This window comes from Motacilla alba, chromosome 7, assembly GCF_015832195.1.
Source record: "Motacilla alba alba isolate MOTALB_02 chromosome 7, Motacilla_alba_V1.0_pri, whole genome shotgun sequence".
Classification (NCBI taxonomy): domain Eukaryota; kingdom Metazoa; phylum Chordata; class Aves; order Passeriformes; family Motacillidae; genus Motacilla; species Motacilla alba.
In genome coordinates this window covers 33,408,480-33,430,799 of record NC_052022.1, presented here as the reverse complement: position 1 = coordinate 33,430,799, position 22,320 = coordinate 33,408,480, and the positions used below count along the sequence as shown (strand labels likewise).

Sequence of the window (22,320 nt, the reverse complement as noted above, 5' to 3'; positions counted from 1 at the left end):
CGCTCTTCTGCCAAGAGGCAAACTTCCTCTCCTGGGGAGGAGAGTGAGGGCTCATCCAGGTTTGAAGATGAGCCTGAAGACTCATGGCAGAGGATGAGAAAGCAGCAGTAAAGAAGGGGTGTTGGGAATTGGTGTCCCAAATTCATGTGGCACCAGCGCAGTATCGCAGGGGAGCTAACCCACCATGGGAATCCATCTCCCACGGGGAAATGGCAGACATTTTAAAGCTGCAAAAGATCATGGGAGGAACTCACCCTCTTTTAAAAACCTGCTAAATGCTGTGCTTGCAGCCCATGTTATGGTGCCCCATGACTTGAGGCATTTTATGTACATCCTACTCTCTCTCCCCCCCACTGAATTCATCTTGTGGGAGGGAGTATGGAAAAAACAACTACAACAACTGTTAAAGGCCTATGCCCAAGAAGATGGACAGACACACTTAACATTAGACCATTTAGCTGGGGAGATTTCACAAAGCCAGAAGACCAGGTAATAGACCTCCCCTGAGCTGTGTTAGAAGATGTAAAAGATGCAGCAAAACCAGCACTTTTACAGATACTAGATGGGACAACACCAAGTATTGAGTTTACTGACATTTGTCAGGGACTCGAAGCATGCCACTTCACCCCCAGGCAGGTCCTGGCCATCAAAAGGGACACAACATTCCAAGGCCTCCCCCTTACCTCTCAGCAAGCCGGTGCTGAGTAACAGGCAGCAAGACAATTGTCCCAGATCCTGTCTCAAAGGTATAAAATTACCTGAATTTACTCAGCCTGAGCCCTGAGATGAGGTTTGTCCTGAGCAGTGCCCAGAATGTAGTGCAAAAAGTCACACTGAGGCTTCTAACAGCCCGTGCAGAAGACCCCATGCAGAAATCAGGACACCTTTTTCTGAAGTTCACAGACCCCCACACACAACTCCAAAAATTATCACAAGCAATAAACCACCATTGCTTTCTCTGCACCTAGACTTGCACCATGTGAGACAAAAGACCCCCTCCCATCAAACACTGGATTCCCCTTCAAAACTGTGAGAATGCACCTATGAATAAACAGGCAGCAAATTCAGTACTATACAAACGAACTGCACCAACTGTTTCAATGTGTCCCTCTTCAGCCTCACTCCTCTTAGCCCCTCTCTGGACACAGGAGAAGATGTGCCTCAGCACACAGCCCATGTCCAGCCCTACACCCATCTCTGAAACACCCCTACAGCCAAGAAAATGCAGGTGAAGAAATACAGGTTCAGGGATAGACTTCCTGATCAGTTCACAGATTGTCATAGTTCCCTCCCACCCCACAGCTGATGTCTGCAATTTATTAGGCTGATGTGACATTTGGAGGCATTTTTCCAGGGTAGAGGATTGAAGTATTTTCCAGCATCACTGGGTACCCTATATATGCACTGTCAAAGATCAAGAAATTATGAAAACCACTTTTTTTTTTTTTGGCAGAATACTTACTGTCCATATACTTACCATATTATAAAAAGAATGCCTTTGCTGCTGTCCTTTTAGCTGCTACCAGTTTGAAACACTTCACATGAGAGGGGCTGCAGCACAAACTAGAATAATGAAATCCTAAAAGCTCCTTTTCCTGAAGCACTGCTAGGATCAAACCCTACTGCGTGCATACCAATTGGCAAAGATTTTCAGAGAGGATTTACTCTGGTGCTTTGTCAATGTTCCTCTGTGAATATTAAAAAAAGGCAGAAGATTCTTCTTGAAGCAAATTTTTGCAGTCCTCAAGACATTTCAATTTTGTTCAAATTTCCGATCAGTTTAGAGGGATTTACTTGTGACATGCATATTGTTTACATCAGGCTAATAAAGACTACAACATCCACTTCATTGTATTTGACATGAAGTCCATGATCAGCAAAAAAAAAAAAAAAAAAATTACCATTTAAAAAACATGTTGATGTTTCAGACATGAAAAATTCAAATGACAGGCTGCTTTGAAGAATGCAGTGCACTTCACTTTGTTGTACCACTTCCAAGCAGCATTGCTCATATCCACCTGCAGCTTCTGAAATGCAGGTGCTGTTCCTCCTTCAGCCACAGCAAGAAACTACTAAAGTATGATTTTAAACGGAAGGTTTCTATCAATACTAAATGAACACAAAGGTGACAGGAAGTTACTGCATAATCACTTCTCTCCATATAGTTAATATTTCATTGCTCTCTTTATTCCCTAGCATGAAACCCAACATGGCTTTATTTTCTTTGGCTCTTGACCTTTTACTCCTTTTTTTACTGATTTACCTGTTCAAAACCCCAGGAGGCTTTAATGTGAAAGATTTCCAAAGCCAACAGGAAGATTTATGAACACTGTCCAAAGCTCTACTTATCACACCAGAACAATCTTCTGCAGCCAGAAAAGTACAGAAAGAGCTCGCATTAGGGGTGATCAGTGCAGCTTTCATAGTCTTCTACACAAATTCCCAGACTAGTTCTCAGTCAGTGGTATAAAAACAGGGAAAATATTCTCAAGACATGGTACAAGAAAATTTCTCAATCCACCTCTTCTCAAAATCTAGATTTTAAAAAAATCATTGCAATTTAACTCCCAACATTTGTTTTTCCATTTCAGCAACTGCCAAACAAGACACCTGATCATAAGAACAGGGGCAGCAGCAAAGCCCAGTGCAGCAGCCATGGTATAAAATATACATTAAGGCCCCTGGACATCCCAATCTCTGCAAATCATTGTGCAGTGCCAATGCAAAGCCAAATTAGGCACTAAAGGGCAGAACTGGACTTTTATACAATAAAATGAATAGCCAGTGCCTTGGCAGGAAGAAGTCTATGCACTCAACATGCTCTTGAGCAGGAGGAAGAGCCGAGCCAATCCAGCCTTGCAGCAAAACAGATCAATAATACCTGTGTGAAAAGCCAGGGAGACATGGAGAGCTTTCTTCTCTTAGTATCAAGATGTCTCTATCCTTACCCAACCCCTAAGTGCAGCATTCTGGCAATCCTCATGCTTCTGAAAATTCTACTTTCAACACTTTTCTGAAGGTGTGGGCTTCAGGTCCTACCAACAGAGCCAGGCATGTCTGCTGGGAAATCACCAATATGCATCAACAATCCCTGACTGCTCCTGGGACAACGATATAACTCTTCTGCAAGTAAACTAGGCAAGAATATTTGCGGTGTCACACTGTTAAATCCTTCAATCCTTCACATCTCATGTCCTGTAAGCAGGCTGTAATAACAAAACAAAACAAAAGAAACACCAAACCACAAAAAAATGGAACTTCATGTATTTAAGAGCTGGAACTACCCAGTACATTTTCTCATTGTAAATCAAGGGGTTTTTTTCCTCAGCAGCTTAGAGTGAGCTGTATCTTAAATTTTTTAACATCCCCACAGGATTACTGAGCTGCACTGCCTTGGTCACTGTGTACTCGCAGGACTGCAAACACAGGGCACTATAAAATTACTGGGTGCAATACAGCATCAAACACAACACATTTACACCACACACGGCAAAGCACTAGACTGACCACTGGCTTCTGTGAGTTAGCATGTTTCAGTCATGTAGTGTTTTCAAGATTAATTCATTAACAGGAGGTTAGGCATTCAAATCAGATCCTTCATGGCTTCATTTTAACCCCTTCTTGCTGCTTTTTCTCTGCGTCTTTTCCTACATGAGAAATACATGATAACTCCACACAGAATTCCACAGTTTCTCAAGCATTTTCATGTGTGCTTTGATGGGGGCTCACATTTGCAATAGTGAATCAAAACATCAGCCACTAAAACTGCCTCCCTCAGGAAATACAAATATGGCATAACTGTGATGCCGGAATGCATCTGAAAGAATGAAATGGCAACGTAAGGAGTACATTACACACTACTTTAATTGCACCCTCTTTACAGAGAGCACAACAATGGAACCTGGTAAAAAGATGATGAATGTTTTCTGCATTTAGCACCACCTGCTTCCATTTTACTTCCCTTGTCATCTCTGCACCAGAAACCCTGAAATAACCAGCATCACTGCAGTTGTAATGACTTGAACACCCACCTCAATCACATACAGAAAAAAGCCTAATTTTGTAGGCTTTGGTGCTTTTAAATTATGTTTGTTACCATGAGAACTCGATTAAAATGCCACCCACAAGCTTGCAGAAAGGGGGTAAAAACAACAACAAAACAAAACAAAATGAAAAAAATCTACTTTTAATCAGTGGTAGTACACTTGCTGCATTGCAGCATTCTCACACGCTCCCCAGCCTTCTGCAGTAAGAGGCAGCAGAGACACCCAGAGAGATATATTTTGCTGAATACTTTACTCAGGAAAAAAATTAGCTGATGGTTCGGTTGTTGTCCAGTACTTTTATACAATACGCCATTCAAGGAAGATAAAGTACACATACATGTTCTGCACCATGATACCTGGTTTGATTTGAAATCCAGACAATCACATGTATGTTAAATGTGAGGCCAACTCTGACAACCACCCAGGACAAAAGGGTTTTTTGTTGATATCTGAGATAAATCAAAGCTATGAAACCCTCTGGTTTCCCCTTCATCCTACCAATTTGTTAGCTTTATACATTTATGCTGATTTTTATGAATATTTACTTCTAGAAACTCAAGTGATAACACTGTATCTTCTAGGCTTCTTGCTTGTTTCTTTTTCCTTTTTAATTTACAGCTTTATGTTTGGATTAATGGACATGGACACTGCATTCCTGCAGTCTGACTAGGAGCCAAGAGTTTGCACCCCAAGCCTTCAGCCATGACAAATCAGATAATGAGACTGTGGCTGAAACAAAACCAGCAACAAACCACACCAAGCAGCTTGGTCAGCAGTGGATGTGTGAAATGCCACAGCTGATGCAGACTGTAGGAACAGCCTGCAGGCAGTGGTGGGCAAGAAAAGGAAAGCGTTTCCCACCTCTGACCAGAACTCACTGGGCACTTACTCAAAAGGAGTCACAGAGCTCTCTCTTAAAAGACATATCTACTCCTCCACAGGAGGGAAATGATTGCTACTGTAATTAAGAGACCACCTAAACTGTATCTCAATGAAGGTGAGAGCAGAATTAATTTCCCCCTGAAAGATCAATCACCCTCTCCACAACATCATCCATATTGCAGCACTAGGCATCCTTTAGGCTTCAAAAGCAGCAGCTCCATGAGGAAAAATCTATCAGCCAGAGAGAGAGAGGGATGGCATGAACACGAACTATGCCAGAAACCCCGGACACCACCTTCTCAAAAGGAAAATGTAAACTGAGTTGAAACAAGGGGGATAAAGCAGACCTTTGAGATAGCTTCAGCGGAGCAGGCAGGTCTCCTAGTGCTTCACTTGCATCTTCACACAACACTAAGAGCTGCTCTCTCCATTTTGAATGTTATGTGTAATGTGTGCAGGTGCAGCTGTAGTTTCACCTGCCATGAGTTAAGCATCACAGATGATAGAGAGTTACATCAGAGGAGGGAACAAATCCATGCACCAGCAGCAGGGGATACCCTAAAGACAGAGATATCCTATCCAAATCACACAGGCTGCATGGGATTGCACCACCTAGGCTGAGGGAGGCACAAACATCTTCCAGCGACACCAGAGGCTCTCAGCCATGCAAAAAGATACAAGTGTATTTGCTTGAACTTAGGACATCAGATGTGGAGAGTGTCATCACCCCCACCAGGCAAGATCCTAAAAGAGACTTTTTAGATTGCTGTCAGCCATCTTTTGGGGAAGAATTCTAAGGAGCATCTATCTATTTCACTGAGGTCAAGAGAACTACCTTGACTTACCCCACCTCCAAATTTGTACCCCACTTAGTGACTGCAGCTTCCATGTCAACCCCTTCCTGCTCCTGCACATGTACAGAACTGACTCCCACCAACTTCCATGGGTTGTACACCACACAGGCAAACATGAGCAAAACGTGACCCTGTACACTCAGAAAACCACGGGCATCTCGTACAGGAGGGTGAGGTGTGGTGCAAAGAGATATAACAAGAGGGCTGAGGTGATGACACAACAATCAGAATGACATAAGCCATGGCTGATCTCTATGCAGCCCACTTTCACACTGATGACCCACAGCACAGTGTCTGTGCCACTTTAGGCCAGCAGGACCAGCTCAGACAGCCCCTTAGCTCAATGGCATAATGTTCTATTGCTTTTCCTCCTCTCCTTCTTTCTCTTTTTCCTCCTCTCCTTCTCTCTTTCCTCTTCTCTTTCATGATCCCAGTGACTCTGGGATCATGCCCCCATAGAGTTGCAAATAGGAGAAGAATAATGCTTACAATCAACCAAACCTCCCACTGACAAAAGAACTCTGTGTTTGAGAAAAAGCTTGACTTATCCTTCATGGGCATGGATTTACCAGGAGATTAGTAACATCAGGAATTTTAGATGAAGAGATTTCCCTCTTATTATCTACAGGCTGCTAAGATCATGATTGTTTCACATCTTCTATGGATTATTGTTAATTTATTTTTTTCTGGTAATCTGTCTTCTTCCATTAGGCATTACCTGCATGGAATCTGCTAAAGTTGATCAAGGGATGAAGAATTTCATGCACCAATGGAAGCGCCTTCAAGATTATTTCACTCAACAAGAGTTCTTCTCGCTCATACAGTTGTGGTGTAATACAGATATTCCTACAATCACAAGGATTTTTAGAAAGGCAGAGCAGTTTTGTGGTTCAGGCACTGAGATCCAAGATTATAATTAGTCCAGGACTCTGCTGCTCACCTGGCACTATTACCTTGAACTTATGAATAAACAAACCCATGCCTCAATTCTCCCCTCTGTAAAATAAATACTACAACATTCACATGGTGTGTAATTTGCCTATTTATGCTGCAAACCCTTCAGGGCAAGGGCTCTCTCCTCCATATGTGCAAGGATGCTCCGGCTCCCAACCAAAGCCTTTGGATCCAGGTTTCAGAAAGTTTTGCTCAAGGAAGGACATCTATCAGACACAGCATCTGCCTGAAGGCAGCGCAACAAACTTGAAGCCACAAAAAGCACACTCAAAAGGAAGGGCTGCAACACTGGCCACTGACACCAGAGCACACGGGGGAAACAGAGGCATCTGGGGCATTGTGTGCCTGCTTGACAGCTCCGGGGACAGAGGCTGCCCTGAACTCTGGCTGCCAAACAGCTCCAGTCCCTGGGCGCCTCAAAGCTCAGCTCAGGCCCCTGGTGGTGCTGAAAGCTAACTTGATCCCTTAAAACTCTCCATCATCAGCCAGGACTGACAGAATAGCCACAGTTTAAAATTTGGATGTGAAGTCTCTGATGAAGGTTGCAGCCTACAAACTACACACAGGAGTCCCCTGCTGTTGGTATTATCATAAAAACAAACAAAAATGCAGATTTTTATTTCAACTCCATAGGGCTGCTGGCCTGACCAAGTGGCTTGTCTCTAAATGACTTCTTTCACAGATACTCCACAGCACTTCCCACATCTTTCCTCCAGGAATCTATATAAAGCTTACTGCATTTCTTCTTCTGATGGATGCTCATTTCTAAAAATACTTGTACGGAGAACTGTCTTTGGTAGGAATTAAGATGTGACACAATATAGTCCCAGAATTCATTTAAGAAAACATAAAGCACAAGGGATGCACTAAGTCCCTGATAGCAATCTGCCTCCATATATACAAAACAGGTCCTTCAGATTTCTCCCTGATGTCAAACCAGTATTGTAAACTGCCTGCTTGGTTCTGCTGGTCACCTTAGCTGAAGATACAGGTGAAGACACAAATTCCTTAATTCTCTTACACTACTTGTGTTCCTGTTTCCTGTCTCTGCCTGTCTGCTGTGTCTATCCACACTCACAACTGTCACTCACACTGGCCAATTTCTACCACGTTTGACAGAAGATTCTAAGCTCCTACCTACCACCATAGGAAATCCACAGATGGATAAAAGAGAGAGAGGATAAATGCCTCTACAAAGGAAAAAAACAAAAACAAAAAACAAAATGAACAAGGAGAAGAGCTCAGCCTGTACTTCTCCTGCCTGGCAGTGTCCTGGTGGTCTGCTCAGTAGATGTGGAGCTCACATGCAGCCACAGCACATACTCTTCCTGGCCAAACTAAATGTCTAAGCACAAACAGGGTAAGGATGAAACAGCTGCTGGTTAACCTACAGAGAGAGAGAAGTCACTGCAGAGAGAGAGGACATAAAAATTTCCTGCGAAAATGCAAAGAAAAGTCAAGAAATCCCAAAGGTCCAAGGAGTAAATGGAAATAATTCAGTGAAGAACAAGGGAAAACAACACAGGTAAGGTAAAGTGGGTATGAAAGGAATAATCAGATGCTGGGAATCTGAAAGATCACAGTAGAGTATGGGAATCTTCTACAGGGTGCCAAGAAGATGAGAAAACCAGCAGTACATGGTACCACAGGAAGGGAATACAGGGGCTGGAGAGGTGGAGTAGAGATGGATTGTGGAGTAGTGATAAACATCACAAGCTCTAAGCAGAGAGCCAACACTTAATGCCCCCCCCCATACTGACAAAAAACACCTACCCATTATTTTTATTTAAAAACAGTTCAGTTGGCTACACCATTTCCAGCACCGAGCTGAACTCAAACCAAGAGAAAGTCCTGACTTCAGGCATTTCAAAGTACAGATTTACTTTGGAAGGTCTAGATACATTTCAGACTGCAAGACAAGGCACTTCCATGACTTTACCAAATCTTCCTCACTCAGGCCAGGAAGAAATAGGTTTTCTCATCTTTATTTGATGGTTTTACTGATAGCTGGAAGCCAGTTATCTGAACATTCAGAACCTAGGGGGGAAAAGGAGCAGCAGGGTGGTCCAATTCTGTTGTAAGGCCAATATTTACATTAGTTTTAAATGGAGCTGAACTATTTTGTCCATTTCTGTTACTTGCTACAGAGAGCAATATGCAGAAATAGAGCTGCATTACTAACTAGACTTTTGCTGTATTAGGGAAAACAACATTCCCTATGGAAAACATACTAAAACAGCAGAGACAAACAAGAGGTGAAGCTGACCTCCTTTTTCTTACAACTCACTGTACACTGGATTTTAAATTGAAACACCCCCCAAGTAAAACAGGATTTGATCCCTTGCAAGCCGTATATCCTATGAGGTTACAACTTCCCAGCATGAATTATGGAGTCTCTAAGGTACTAATTACACTGGCAAATACTGTCCCACCAGTGTGTCCTTGCTGGCTGCCTACAGCTCCATGCCTCTGTGGAGATTTGACTGTAAGCTCCTTGGGGTCTGGAACAACTCTGCTGTTTGAGCACACAGCATCTAACACAAGAGTGATCTAATTCAGACTTGGACACCTAGCCACTAATATTATGATAGCTACAGCAATGAATCATGTAGCATTAAGAAGAATCACAGCAAAAGCTGTTGTGCACAGTATCTAGTTGCCAGGCATGCCACCATTATTAACCTTAGACTCAAACTCCTGTTGTGTCTAATTCTGTTTTCAGCACAGAGTGGATGTTCTTATGATTTTTATCAGCCAAAATGATGCAAGAGTAACTGTATAAAAAAAAAAAAAAAATTTTTTTCTTGCCCCAAAGAAGTTATAACTGAAAATAAGAATACCAGGGAGCTGTAACTCAGAGTATGCTGCTGGAAACCTGCAGAGATGCAGGTAAGTGCAACATTAGGAATTAGTCATTGAAGGAATACTCCTGATCAAAGTGCCTTGCAATTTACCCCAGATTTCCCACACAGACATGGCAAAAGGCAGAACAACTAGCAATCTTACAGTAATGTCCTGAAGTCTTCTGATGTAAAATTCAAGGGTGATTTGGAAAACAACAAAGAGACAAGCCACGTGAGGATCCCACTTCTCACATCAAGACCTCACTTGACCATTAATTGCATGGTGTATTACACCCCCCTCCCTGTGTAATTATTCCAGCTGTCCAAAATGTCATGGCTAGAAACTGGACTGAATTATAACTTCCAGTTTCAGAAGGGCCCAAAGTCTCAGAGAGATTAACAATAAGAGAAAAAAAATGACTCATCTTAAGGATGACAACTGCAGTATTTTTTGGTCATGATTATGAAAGGTTTTATCAACTATGCCGGAAAAAAACATGAGGATTCAAACATCTGTTCTTCTCACAAGCAGCAAATCTGTGCCTCTCAAACTTCTCTCAGGGAAAATGCTCACAGAACTTCCATTATTCCCACTATCTCTTTCAAAAGCATACTTGCTATCATAACTGCTTCACTACACTTAAAGAAGGTTTAACTCTGAGTGCCAGGTTCCCTAACGCTGAACTTACAGGCAGGATTGCTTAGGAATTTTTCACTCGCACTACAAAGCTTTTTACAGGTATTATGTGTGAACAGGATCATTTCCCCCCCAGCTGCTTTGCAGGCAGCACTGACTTCCAGCTCCCCCCTCAGTGAGAAGCACAAGCGCATCCCTGGGTGCTGCATCCTTGTCCTGACACCAGCCAGAACCAGATGCTCCACAGGAAAGTTCAAGAGAACGTGGCAGGAGGACTAAGGTGGCTTTAGACAGCAGCAGGGTTTGCTGTGAAGATGAACAAGGGACATGTCAGACCACTGGAGGAGAAAGGTGATACAAGGCCTTTGTGAGCTGGCCCCCAGAGCAGTCACATCTGTAAAAGAAGGGTTCAGATGTGCAGCACTCAGCAAGGACTTTTGAAAACTGAAACTGTAATTTTTACAAATGCAAGCAATTTCTTTTTCACATAGCTGTAAAGCTATAATCCTTAGCAAGATGATTAGTTTTCAAAAAGGATGTGCACAGCAAAAATTCAACCGCCTTTAGAAGAGATGAGCTTGTATTCCATGGTGTTTTCTTTCCCCCCATGTCATCCAGGGGACAAAACTCACAATTGTGAACGTTCAGCATTAGCACGCTGAACTGGTTCCTGAGCTACAGGAGGGATTATGTTGACTTGACTGCTGGAGATGCAGAAACAACTGCAGTAAGTGTTCACAGAACCAAAATGAAGCTCAGCAACTCACCATCACTTCCTTAATTTTTCCCCTCTACAAAGTCACTTGAGTACTCCACAGAAATGGAAAAGTTCTGTGTTTGGGTTGGCTGCTGATCCTGACAAAGGAATCAAGCATAAGCTGCAACACACAGGATACCTGTTTCCCTTCCTTACCTTGAAATTAAACTCTGTGACTCATCACAACAGAGAGGAAAGGAAGGATGACATTTCCTTCTTCCTCTCCCCTCCTGGTCCCTCTGGCCCACCTCTTGCATCCAAAGAGTTGGGAAGAGGCTTGCTGAAAAGCTGCAGCAAGTCAGGCAACCTGTCAATTTCTGCCTGAATTGCTTTGCCTCTTGGCTGTAAACAGGTTTTAAGCATCTACTAGTGACTCAGTCTCTGCTACACAGCAGTATTACTAACACCACCACCTCATCATCATGATTTGACAGTAACAGAGGACATTCTGTGTCCTTCCCACTGCTTAATGATCACGTCTCAATCCTTTCAAAATGTAGCAAACTCTACCTTTGCTAGTTCGCAGATACAAGTAACAGATTATACAAAAGAGGTTGTGTTCAAAACAGGTGTCGGCAAATGAATGAATGTGCAGATAATGGCTATTAGGACAACCACAAGAAAGGAGGGAAGAGAAGTTGATTACAAAGCTGATGACAGCCCTCCTTGCAAAGGAGGAAAGAGATGGATTGATGCTAAGTGATAAACACAAAGGAGGAAATCCCAAAGGCTAGTTTGTTACAGGGACCTTTGGTAAGTTTGACCTGGAAGCTGAAAGTTCCTTGCAAGTGAGATTGCAGAACAGTCTACTGGTTAGTAGGAGACTATTTTTAAGAGGAAGGCTCCTATTTAAAGGAGGAATGGGTGCCACACTGACTGTGTCAGTAAGAGCCTCCTTCAGCCCCATGTCAGAACCACCTAGGTGGGGATGCCTCACTGCAGCCCTCCCAGTGCCAAGCAGGAGACACTCAAGCCAACTGCATGGGAAAACAGAAAACAACACCAATAATGCCACTAAGCTTCACCTTGCACTCTGCCCACTTGCCAACTTTCCCTAGTGCTACAACAATCACTGCAAAAAAAAAAAACCAAAAAAACCAAAACCAAAAACAAACAAACAAACAAAAAAAACCCCAAAGTAATCAAAATAAAATAACAAGAACCACTAGAATTTTTTACTCCTCAGAAACCAAACCAACATTTCTTCTGCAGCTACTACAAGAAACCCTTCTAGTGAGTATCAATTCATATATCTTTTCTAAAAACTGCTCTAATCATTCCTCACTGACATCTTTTTGTATAATGTTAAATTCACTCATTGATGAGGGAAATTTCTAACCCTAAAATACAAGCTGTGGTGTACGTATGCTCTGTACAAATATCATCTGAGATGAGCCTATATCCAAAGGGATTCCAGCCTAATTGAACAAAGTATCAGTACACAAATGCTCTCCCTGAGTGCATGGCATGCTCAGCTTAACCTCCTGCTGCCCTCAAGGCTCTGTTCCAGATGGCTCCTGCCAAGCTCCATCCCCATCTCCAAGCCTCCCCTTCTGAGCATTAGTAGGTTCACAGCAGAAAAATAAATCCAAACAATGCTTACACTCAAAAGGTTACTCAAAATTACCTGTAATCTCAATGTGGCAGAGCCTTACAAGGGTGTTAAAAGTTCACCTCTCCTGCTTAGAAACAGCCCCAGATGAGTAAATGCTCTTGGCATCTTCATGTTTTGGGGTCCCTTCAGAGAGACAGCTCACACAGAGAAAAGGCTTGTGTCAGAAGAGATGCTGAGTTTGTTCACCATGCACAGGGAACCACAGGGCCCAGTGACCAGCAAGAGGAGTCACTGCAGCAGCCCCAGAAGCAAAACCACAGTATCAGAGAATGCTGCAACTCTTCCAAAGCTGAGTCCTCAGCTCCAAATGCTGCAAACAGGCTGTACTGACATCCCAGCTCAGAGAGCTTTATCACCCACTCCTGATGTCCTCTCTGCCACCTTCCTGGTTCTGTTGTTCTGTTATTCCTCCTCCCTGTCCAGCAGCCCAGCCTTGGAGGATGCTCTTACACAGGGAGGGGGCAAACACATCTCCTTTTGCTGACCCCACCTCCTTTGTCACAGCTTTCCCTTTCCCACACCTGGGCTACATTATTTCCACTGCAAATTCTCACTGTTACTTTTAGTCACACAGAGACAAAGGACACAGGAGAGGAGCAATGCTCGCAGGATCTTACAATGTATTTTATTTTCTGATCACTGATGCAGCAACCCTGTGAAGAAAATGCTATTTCTGATCTATGGTTGTTTCTGTCTCTTTTCATTTCAGACATGCCAACTTCTTAAACTCTCTGTGGCCTCTGAGCAGCATCAAGAGGCTATGGAGCACTCCATGGATATACTCTTTATTCCAAGAGCAATCATTTAGGTCTGTCAGTTAAGGGTGGGATCTGCAGAGAACATTTAAGACGTGCACAGCAGACAACTGAGAACTTACTTTATCACTACTGGAACATTACCAACAGTGAAATGGCGACTGCAATAAAAACTGCCTGGTACTTTAGGTCTTACAGGCTAATTTAATCCTTCATTTAGTACTTGCCCTGCTGCAAGGGTATTCTGAGGCCATGGGAAAATTCCTGAAGCGTGCAGGATCACTGCTTCTGGTGCCCCTCCTGCCTGGCAGAGGCTGGCAGGAGCCTGCAGGGTGCTGGATGTGCTGGCGGCCTCCAGGAGCTAACAGGAGCCTGATGGGAGCAAATGCCAGGGCTGGGGTGGCTCCTGCCCTCCCACAGTTTGAGGCCCACATGGCAAATGGCTCCTTCCAAAACTGCTGGGCTGCCTGTGCTTGAGCTTTCCAGGAGGAAGAGTAGCAAACAACAAGAAGCACCTTAACCCTCAGGCACATCCTATGTCTCGCAGACAGGAGAGGCTGGCACACACACACTTTATGTGCCCCAACAGCCCCTGTCAGCCCTGTGGTGCCATGGCTTGTGAGAGAGAAAAGTTCACATGTGGAAAATCAACTTATGTGTCTGCTTTTTACAGCCTACAAATGCAGAGAGCCAAGTATGACTCTCTATTTCAATTTCCTTCAAATTCATAAATCCAGGAGAGACTGCATGCAGAAGTAAACTAGGGGCTGGTTGGGAAATTGATAGATTTATGGGATTATAATAGCTCAAGCCCAAAAGCAGCCTTGTACCCAATAAATACACACAGAAGTGCACATGTGCATGTCCACACAAATCCTACACCATACACTATTACCTCTTTTCATCCTGTAGTATCAGCTTGTCTTCCTTTAAACCTGTGCTTGATCCTTCAGTTTTTTCATCTTTAAGTATCCTGGCAGCCTCAGAAGCATGGCACTGACTACTCAAGGAGAATACAGGAGATTGATTTTGCTCACTGTTCAAGCATGATCTCACAGAAATGTGTCCTAAACTGCCATAATCCAGCACCTTCCTTTTTATTAGTGGCAAGGCAAAGCAGGTACTTTTACCACCTGAATAAAACTTTCATGCTCGTGTATGTGTTCATGCTACTCTTCAAAGGAGGCAGAGTCTGAACCTCCTCTGGCTTGTTGGGCTGAGAGGTTAAATGAGCTTCCACAGGCATCTGTGCTCGCTGAAACCTTCCTTTTGCTTGTGTTGCAAGGCCAGAGCAAACACACCACTTCTCCCCAAAATAATGGCAGCATTTCCCCCCACCATCCTGCCCAAGTTACACCAGCAGAAGCTCCAGCACTTTGCCACCCTGCTCACACTGCATTTCTTCCTTATGCTTCAGATGGAGTTTTCAAATCAAACTCTGTTCCCATTTGCTGGAGTTCAGTATTTGTCTTTAGCATTTAAATTTCATGCTTGTGAAAACACACAAACTATGTTCACTTGAAAATCCAACTGAATTGAAAATCCGACTGAATTCCACTGAAAATCCAAATGAATGAATACATGCGCATACAGAAATACTGACAAAACAAGTATCTGCTCATCTAAATGACACAGGTTTTTTCTAATGCTTGTTTTTATTCTTTGGGACAGGAGTCTCCTGAATGTTTTCTCTTTTCAAAAAGCAGAAAAAGTGCATTTCTTTGATCCAACCCAATCATTTTTGATTTTGGAGATCTGGAATCTGTGCTTGTGATTACTCTGCCAAATCATTCTCATCTTCTCTGTGGTACAACTCAGTGCAGCAGCAGGATATGACAAACCAGAGCAGAGTGCAGGGGCACTGTCACCTCTCTCAGATGCTCTGCCTTTGTATCATCACCATCTTAGGCCCTTTCCACCCAGGGCTGTAAACAGGTTCTTGCTAAGCCAAAAGCGAGACAGCTGCTTTGACAACAGATACAGTGGCTCCCATCAGATGCAGGAGGCTTTAAAAAAAAAACCTACTTAAAATACTCTTACTTTTTAAAAGTAAGAGTGATGCAAAAACAGGAAGTAGCCCCAGAAAAATTAAGTTTTTCAGGAGTTAGAGAAGTTTTCTCAAGCCTTTTTATTTTGTTGAAGCAGCCTGCTTGTTAAACTACGCCAGAAAGTTAAAAGGTCATACCTGGGTAAGCAGACGATGGGATGCTGAGTCTGACTGTTAAACAAGGGAAACCCTCTGTTCCTACAAAGCAATAGAAAAATATGCTCACTAGTCTCTAAGCAGCAAATTTAGCATAAACTCAACATTGTAAGGGACTATAAAATGTCCTTACATCTTATGTGCACATTTCTGTCTGAGCCTTTTTCTCTCAGCTTTATTTCCCAATTCAGATTCCCTGTTATGTCCAGCCTGCTTTGGGACCACCAAGGAGCTGCTTACTCCCTAGGCCAGCACTAAAAAAAGCTGGCACTGACTCCAAAAACCTGTCCATCAGGGAAGGGAAATGGAGCACAGCACAATTCCAGCCAGATTCCCTCCAGACTGGGAGAACTGTCAGAGCTGCTCTATGCAGAGACTCTGCTGCAGGGCAATCCCAAGCAGGAATGAGGAAAAGTGGAGGAAAATGGTTGCTGAGATGCACAGAAAGTAATGGAAGAAGAGCAAGAGTCCCTCACTGATTTCCCAGTACCACACTTCAAAACAGCTGAAGATACCAAGGCAGGGAACTACTACAACTTCTTCTTTAAACTGTTTCTCTTGCCAAAGTTGTAGCAGAGGGTCTTAAGTTTAGCTGGGATAAGGCACAAAGGTTCCCACAGATGGTAGCGCCCTTTTTGTGACCCTCTTTAATCAGAGAGAAATGCCTGGGCAGTACATGTAGTTAGCTTGCTGAAACAGCCTCTGCATGTCCCACCATCCATCCTCTCTCCTTTCTCTAAGTCTTTGACCAGAGGACACTGGGGACAACATTCCAGGTGCAAGCAGCAGGCAGAAACCCAAGTGTCTCCCATCAGGGTGAAAGGGGTCTCCTCTGTCACCCTGATTTTTTAAGACTTTGCTAAGCCTTCTGATGTTTGCATTCTTGTAACCAACTTTCTCACACACAGTTCTGTAAATAACTTATGTTTTGCATTCTTTCATGGAAGAGGAGAGAATTGATGGACTCTTGGTCTGTCCAGTATCATTGGAGAGGTGGCACTGTCACCCTTCAATCCACTGTCACTTTTAGAAAACTATAAATGTTAGAGTCAGAAAATAAAGGTCCCTCTTTTTTGTTCACCTGGAGAGCAGCAGTGTCCGTGTCGTCATTTCGTGTCATATTGCGACATCCTCACCACATGTCCTTGAGCGTCCCCAAGTATTAAAGTATTATGAAGCCAGCCAGTACTATCACCTATATTTATGACTGCAGCTTCTCATGGCCAAGACACTTGTAAATTTTTTGACTTCAGTTGTTCAGAAATTAATTCCCTGTATAGGCTATATGACTCAAGTTAATGCTTTTGTTTGAGAGTTCACTGTTTTAAAGCTTCAGCAAGAATAGGGCAGGTATTCCCAGGAGCCAGAGTAGTAAGAAACATACAACTAAAACAAATTAAAAAGAAGGATAGAAGGTAATGACAAAAAGTAAGATGTAAGTGTGAAATCAGAGAGAATCATAATGCATACTACTCACAAAGGCAACTAACCTTAAGCTAGAGAGCAGTGCAGGTTCTTTTTATTTCCTGGACTGTCATCCTTTGTCCCTGAATTAATCACCTTGTCTGTACCACATCACTGGCATGGGGTAGTGCTAACTACAGCTTTCCATCAGTTTGCCCAGTTAACATCCAATAAGAACAGAAAGATTTTGCTGCCCTGAAGGGGGAAGGTTTCATATGGCTCTGACAGCAAATAAATGAAAAATTTGCAATGGAATAAATTCCACCTTACTGCAGAGGCTGCCAGCTGAGTGCACCATCCACTTACAAGCAATAATTAGTTACAGTAAATGAGCTGTGTGGAACTGAGGCTCCAGCCACCATCAGCTCCACCAACCCACAGGACAAAGATGAATGTTAAAATAAGCTAATTAAATTTTCCCTGGCTCAGCAGAAAGATCAATGTTCTTGACAGCTGAGGGTTCAGCACGTGGCATCCCAACAGCCCTCTGATGGGCCACCACTGCTACATAAGGCCACACAGCCAGAACCAGAGGAGGTGGAACACCCCTCTCGGGAGGGGCAGGAGACAGAGGCACTCAACAGGGACATTAACAGAAGCATGGAGACACCTGCTACTTGTATGCCAGATGGTCAGATGGCATTTTTACCAAAAACAAACTTGGCTTTGCACTTTCATTATCTATTCTACCACCATTAAACACGTGTCCCAGTAGTCTGCTAAAAGTCCACTGCAATAAATGTGATTTTAGCCACCAGCAGAATATCAAAAATACCAGACTATCAAAATACAGATGCCAGAAGTGGGCAGCATTTTTGCTGCCCCATGAATTTGCTGGGTTCAGGCTGTTAACACCATTTCCACCTCTTGCTGAGGAAAAGGGAAGGGAAGAAAACGAGATGATTCAAAGGTTCTTCTGCAGGAGAACAGAAGAGACACTCACCCACACAGATATGCTCACAATTCCACGTTCAGGGCATTTAAACAAAAAGCAAGAAATTAACATTTAAGTGCCTGGACCAGATACATCAATGGGGTTTTCCACTTCCTGTAAGCATCTTCCAATAATCACAGCGCACAATATATTAGGAAGGGTTTCTTTTTGTTTATATTTCTTCCAAACCCTGTTGCTTAAGACAAAAATCCAGAAGAACCTATCCCAATAAGGAATTACTTGAAACTGGCAGTGTCTTTAGAAAAGCTCTGTGCTCAGATGAAGGGACATGCTGGTTTATTGATGCCCTAGAGCCAGGATGGCAGGGGATGGCACTTTGGCTGCTCCAAGTGACAATTTCCACAAGGGACAGGGCACAAAACAGATGAGCTGTTTTTAACACTCCTAACAAGAAGCTGTGATTAATATCTTCTATCTTGAATATGGAAACCTAGGTCAGGACATGCAAGCTTATCACAATGAAGAAAACTTGAAGTCAAATACAGCCTGGTAAGTGCATTCAGCACATTTTCCTCCACTGAAGTACATCACACAGATTCTCTGTTGACGCAGACTAACAAAAGGCTGACAGCTCTAGGCTGGATGCACTGTGACCTAGCATCAAACAGTCCAGGAAACCTGCTCATTTGCTCATTCTGGCTCTGCCATTTGTCTGTGGATCAAGCATGCTACTTCCTCTGCTGTATCCAGCAGGAATTGCCTTTTCTTCTTGTTGGTAAACACTTTGACTTCTACCTACAAAAACTGATAGAAAAAAATCCAGTGGGCATACACATACACAACAGAGGACTGAGGTTCTATTTTATGCACAAGGTATTTGTAACTATTCTTCATTAAAGTTACTTCTACTTCTCTTATAGAACTCTTAAAACCAACAGGATTGATAAATTCATACATTGTAGTAATTTAAAAAAATATATCTGTCTTTTTCAGGAGCTGCTTTCCTTTCTCATTTGAGGGTTTGTGTGTGTTGAAATACTTCTGTATGACCAACCCAACAACACAGCTGTTCTGCAGAGTCACCTGCAATGAAAATTGTAAGGACTAAGTACATTCTTTTCCTAAGCTGTTCCACTTGTTCTCCTGAGAAAGTAGCTGTGCTGTAGTCCTGAAGGGTCAGCCCATCCACCTGAGGCCCTGACTCTGCCCTGCAGAGATATCTAGATAGATCTCCATTAGCTTCAGCAATCTGCCTGCAGAAATGCACATTTAAGGTTATTAACTCTTCAGTCTGAGAGCTTGTCTTTTGCTATAGGTACCTCAGGAGCAACATACATGCTATGATAAAAGCCTAAATTGCCACAAATTACTTTTCAGCATTTAGTGCTTTGCCCAACAATGCTGCAACTGGATCCAATCTATCAGCACCAAACCTTTCCCCACAGCTTCTTCCTTTTACACTCCACACTCTCCTCCTCCTTCCTAATTTCCATGCACCCAATGCTTTCCCCTTGGCAGCAGAGGCTTAAAATAACAGACATCTTTCAAAGGGATGCAAAAAACCATATTCTGGTTACCTGCAGGGCAGAATTCACTACACATTTATTACTATTCAGTTTCCGAAGTGCTAGGAAATGAAGGTCCAATATATCTGAACCTCAGCTAAGGTTGATGCAGAGAGCAAATGCCTTTAAACCATGGCAGCTAAAGGAGGCAAAGCAGAGGCCAGGTTGTGCTGCTGTAAATCCCTGACCAGCAGCAGAAGCCAGCAGCTTACCATGGCTGTAGATGCAGCCCGAAATTCAGGAAGGACTGCAGTAGACGTTGCCTCAACTTGAGAATCAAGACTCCGGAGCCACACTGACTGAGGAGAAACCTGTACTGAGGTTTTCACCACCAGTTTGAGTTGGCTTTGGGCAGCACATAACTCCGTACTTCCCTCACTCCTGGAACATGTTGCCTCTGAAAGCCAGTTTAGCATGTTCTCCTTTGACCAAGCAGATTTATAAAAGGTTTTAATGATACAAAAAAAGCAGTGCTGATCGTACCATCGCAAATTTATTTATTCCAAAAACTACAGCACTGCATCTGCATTAAAAATGGATTACTCCCAGCACTTAATTCCCATTGCTTGCCTGGTGACTCATTTTCACTAAAAACATCCACACCAAATCTTTCAACAGTTAAAAGAAAACTTTAAAGCCCTGCAAGTTGAAAAAGGTCTATTCATGGGGAAAAACATACTGCCAGTCTAAGCAGCTCACAGTCATGAAGGCAGAGGAGACAACGCCTGGCTTGGTTATGACTCTGAGGAGGAGATGGGGAAGACGAAATGCTGTCTCAGCATTCAAGAATCTTGGCTAAGTGGAGCCTGAAATACACAGCAGACAGGAGACACTGTTCAATCATTTATAGAAATCAAGGTTAGCAGTGTCAGCACATTTGGCCTGAGAGGAAACAGTTTCCTGATCCTCCTGACGCAGAAGTAACTCGGCTGCATTAGTGGCTGCCACTAAGTAAGGATTAAAGAATGGAAACACAGAAGGACAAGGATAGCAAAGGATAAAATGAGCATGCCAATATTTTCTCAGCTTGTATGCAGCAGCCCAGCTAGAACCCCAAGGGTTTTTTTTTTCAGGAATCTCAGCGACAGAAACAACTGCTACATTCGATGGAAATATATGGTGTCTGGGTTTTACAATGGTGTTTCTAATAGTTTATCTGATTTTGTAACTAGCAGGGAAGGAAATCGTTCTGATGACAATTACCACTGAGGCATTTTGTTGTGTTTACTGGCACAGAGCTGTCATTAACACTTCACTTCTCTTAACCACAGCTTACTTCCCCTGTAGTTATTGAAGATAGGTCTGGGGGCTGTTTTCCTGGTCTTGTCAACTTGAATTTTAATACATACTGCTTGAAAGATGTACCACCTGCTATTTTATATCCATAATTTATTGTATAATGAGTTCCTATAAATCCTTATGATGGCTTTAGAGACTTGCAAGATAAATTGCCAGCCTGTTTTTTTTCTCAGTTTGTCAGCAAAGCCGAGAGAGTCCCTGAGTTCCTCTTGTCACCCACCTTGGGCACAGATCAGCCATCTCCCTCCACTGAAGGATCTTACCTCCAGAAGAAAGGCTGTCTGCTAATGAAGATGCTGGCTAGCAATGTACTACAGTCTTTGCATTTACTTTAGAAGGCCCCAGCTATTTTAGACACCCATGAAATGGTTGTATGGACACAAGCTGTATCTTCACATGCTGGACAGGAAAAGCTCACTAGAGATTCTGGACAGGGACTCTCTAATACTCATTTAGTGAAACAGAAACCACCAACCCTACAAGTTGGTATCCAAGAGAAAATATTTATTTAAGACTCAGGACTAAGAAATCTTCCACTTATTAGGGACACACCATCCTCACCTCAATATCACACACATAGAAGATATGTTTGATATGTTTTCATACTTTCATCCAGCACCCCAAAAAGGAGCTCCCATTGGAAGCTGGAGACCTTTAAATTCATGACTTTACATTCCCTCTCCCTCTCAGAACCAAGATAATGAAAAACACTACTAAGAAGCTTGAAGAAGTTATTACAATTTCTTTCTTTTCTTTTTTTCAGTGAACAGCAAATAAAAAATAATAACCTACTTCATAATACAGATATTGTACTATAAGCATCTTATTAAACTCCACTTTTAACCTGTCTTTGGACTAATAGCACTTACTAAAAAACCCTTAGCCCTGAGTTAGCTCATGGATGCAAATCCAAGAGTATGTGTTGAAATCAGGCTGCTCCCAGGCAGAGCTCATGCAACAAATAAAGCCAGGACGTGCCAAGATTGCAAAGGGCTTTCACTCGTGAGTGACAGACACAATCAACAGAGAAAATCAGCCACTGCCTTTCATCTCCTTGCAAACATCTTGACAGCCAAGCTGGTGCAAACCAGCAAGTATTAAGAGTCTTTTCCTCAGTCATCACAGTAATTCAGAGGGAGGAAACAGGCAGGGAGGAGAGGACAGAAGAAGAGGACCTCAGGAGCTGGGATGAAGTGTCAGGACAAAGCAATGAGACTGGTCAGAGCCACTGCAGCTCTGCTAAGCACGGATTTAAGGATGCTGCACAACTGGACAAGCCTGGCATGAGCACACACTACAGACTGGCCTCAGGTCTATGCTGCCCCACTCCAGGGACACACTTCAACTCAGCAGCTCTCAGTGAGGGCATTTTCTCAGCTGCTGCTGCTGAGCCCCTCCTCCCAGAGCTCTAGGACACTCACACAGAAGGAAAGCAGCAAATGGTGCTCTGTGCTAAGCTTGTGGTTGTTTTGGCTTCCAGGCTCTCTTGTCCAAAATTAAAGGTGTGTTTCCTTCCCCTACAGCATTAGGACACATCCACAGCCCATACAT

At 43.1% G+C, this 22,320-nt stretch overlaps 1 protein-coding gene across 50 annotated transcripts in view; it reads right to left on the bottom strand.

Annotated features, from left to right (window-relative positions):
* Positions 1-22,320, bottom strand: part of MAP2 (microtubule associated protein 2) — a 225,994-nt gene that overhangs the window by 85,843 nt on the left and 117,831 nt on the right. For 7 of the 50 annotated variants that reach the window (XM_038143125.1, XM_038143105.1, XM_038143104.1 and 4 more), the window contains one exon: positions 15,529-15,588. The exons of the other annotated variants lie outside the window; for them this stretch is intronic. The gene's annotated coding sequence lies outside the window, so the exon portion shown is untranslated. The remainder of the gene's footprint in view (positions 1-15,528; positions 15,589-22,320) is intronic. 50 annotated transcript variants of the gene reach the window in all.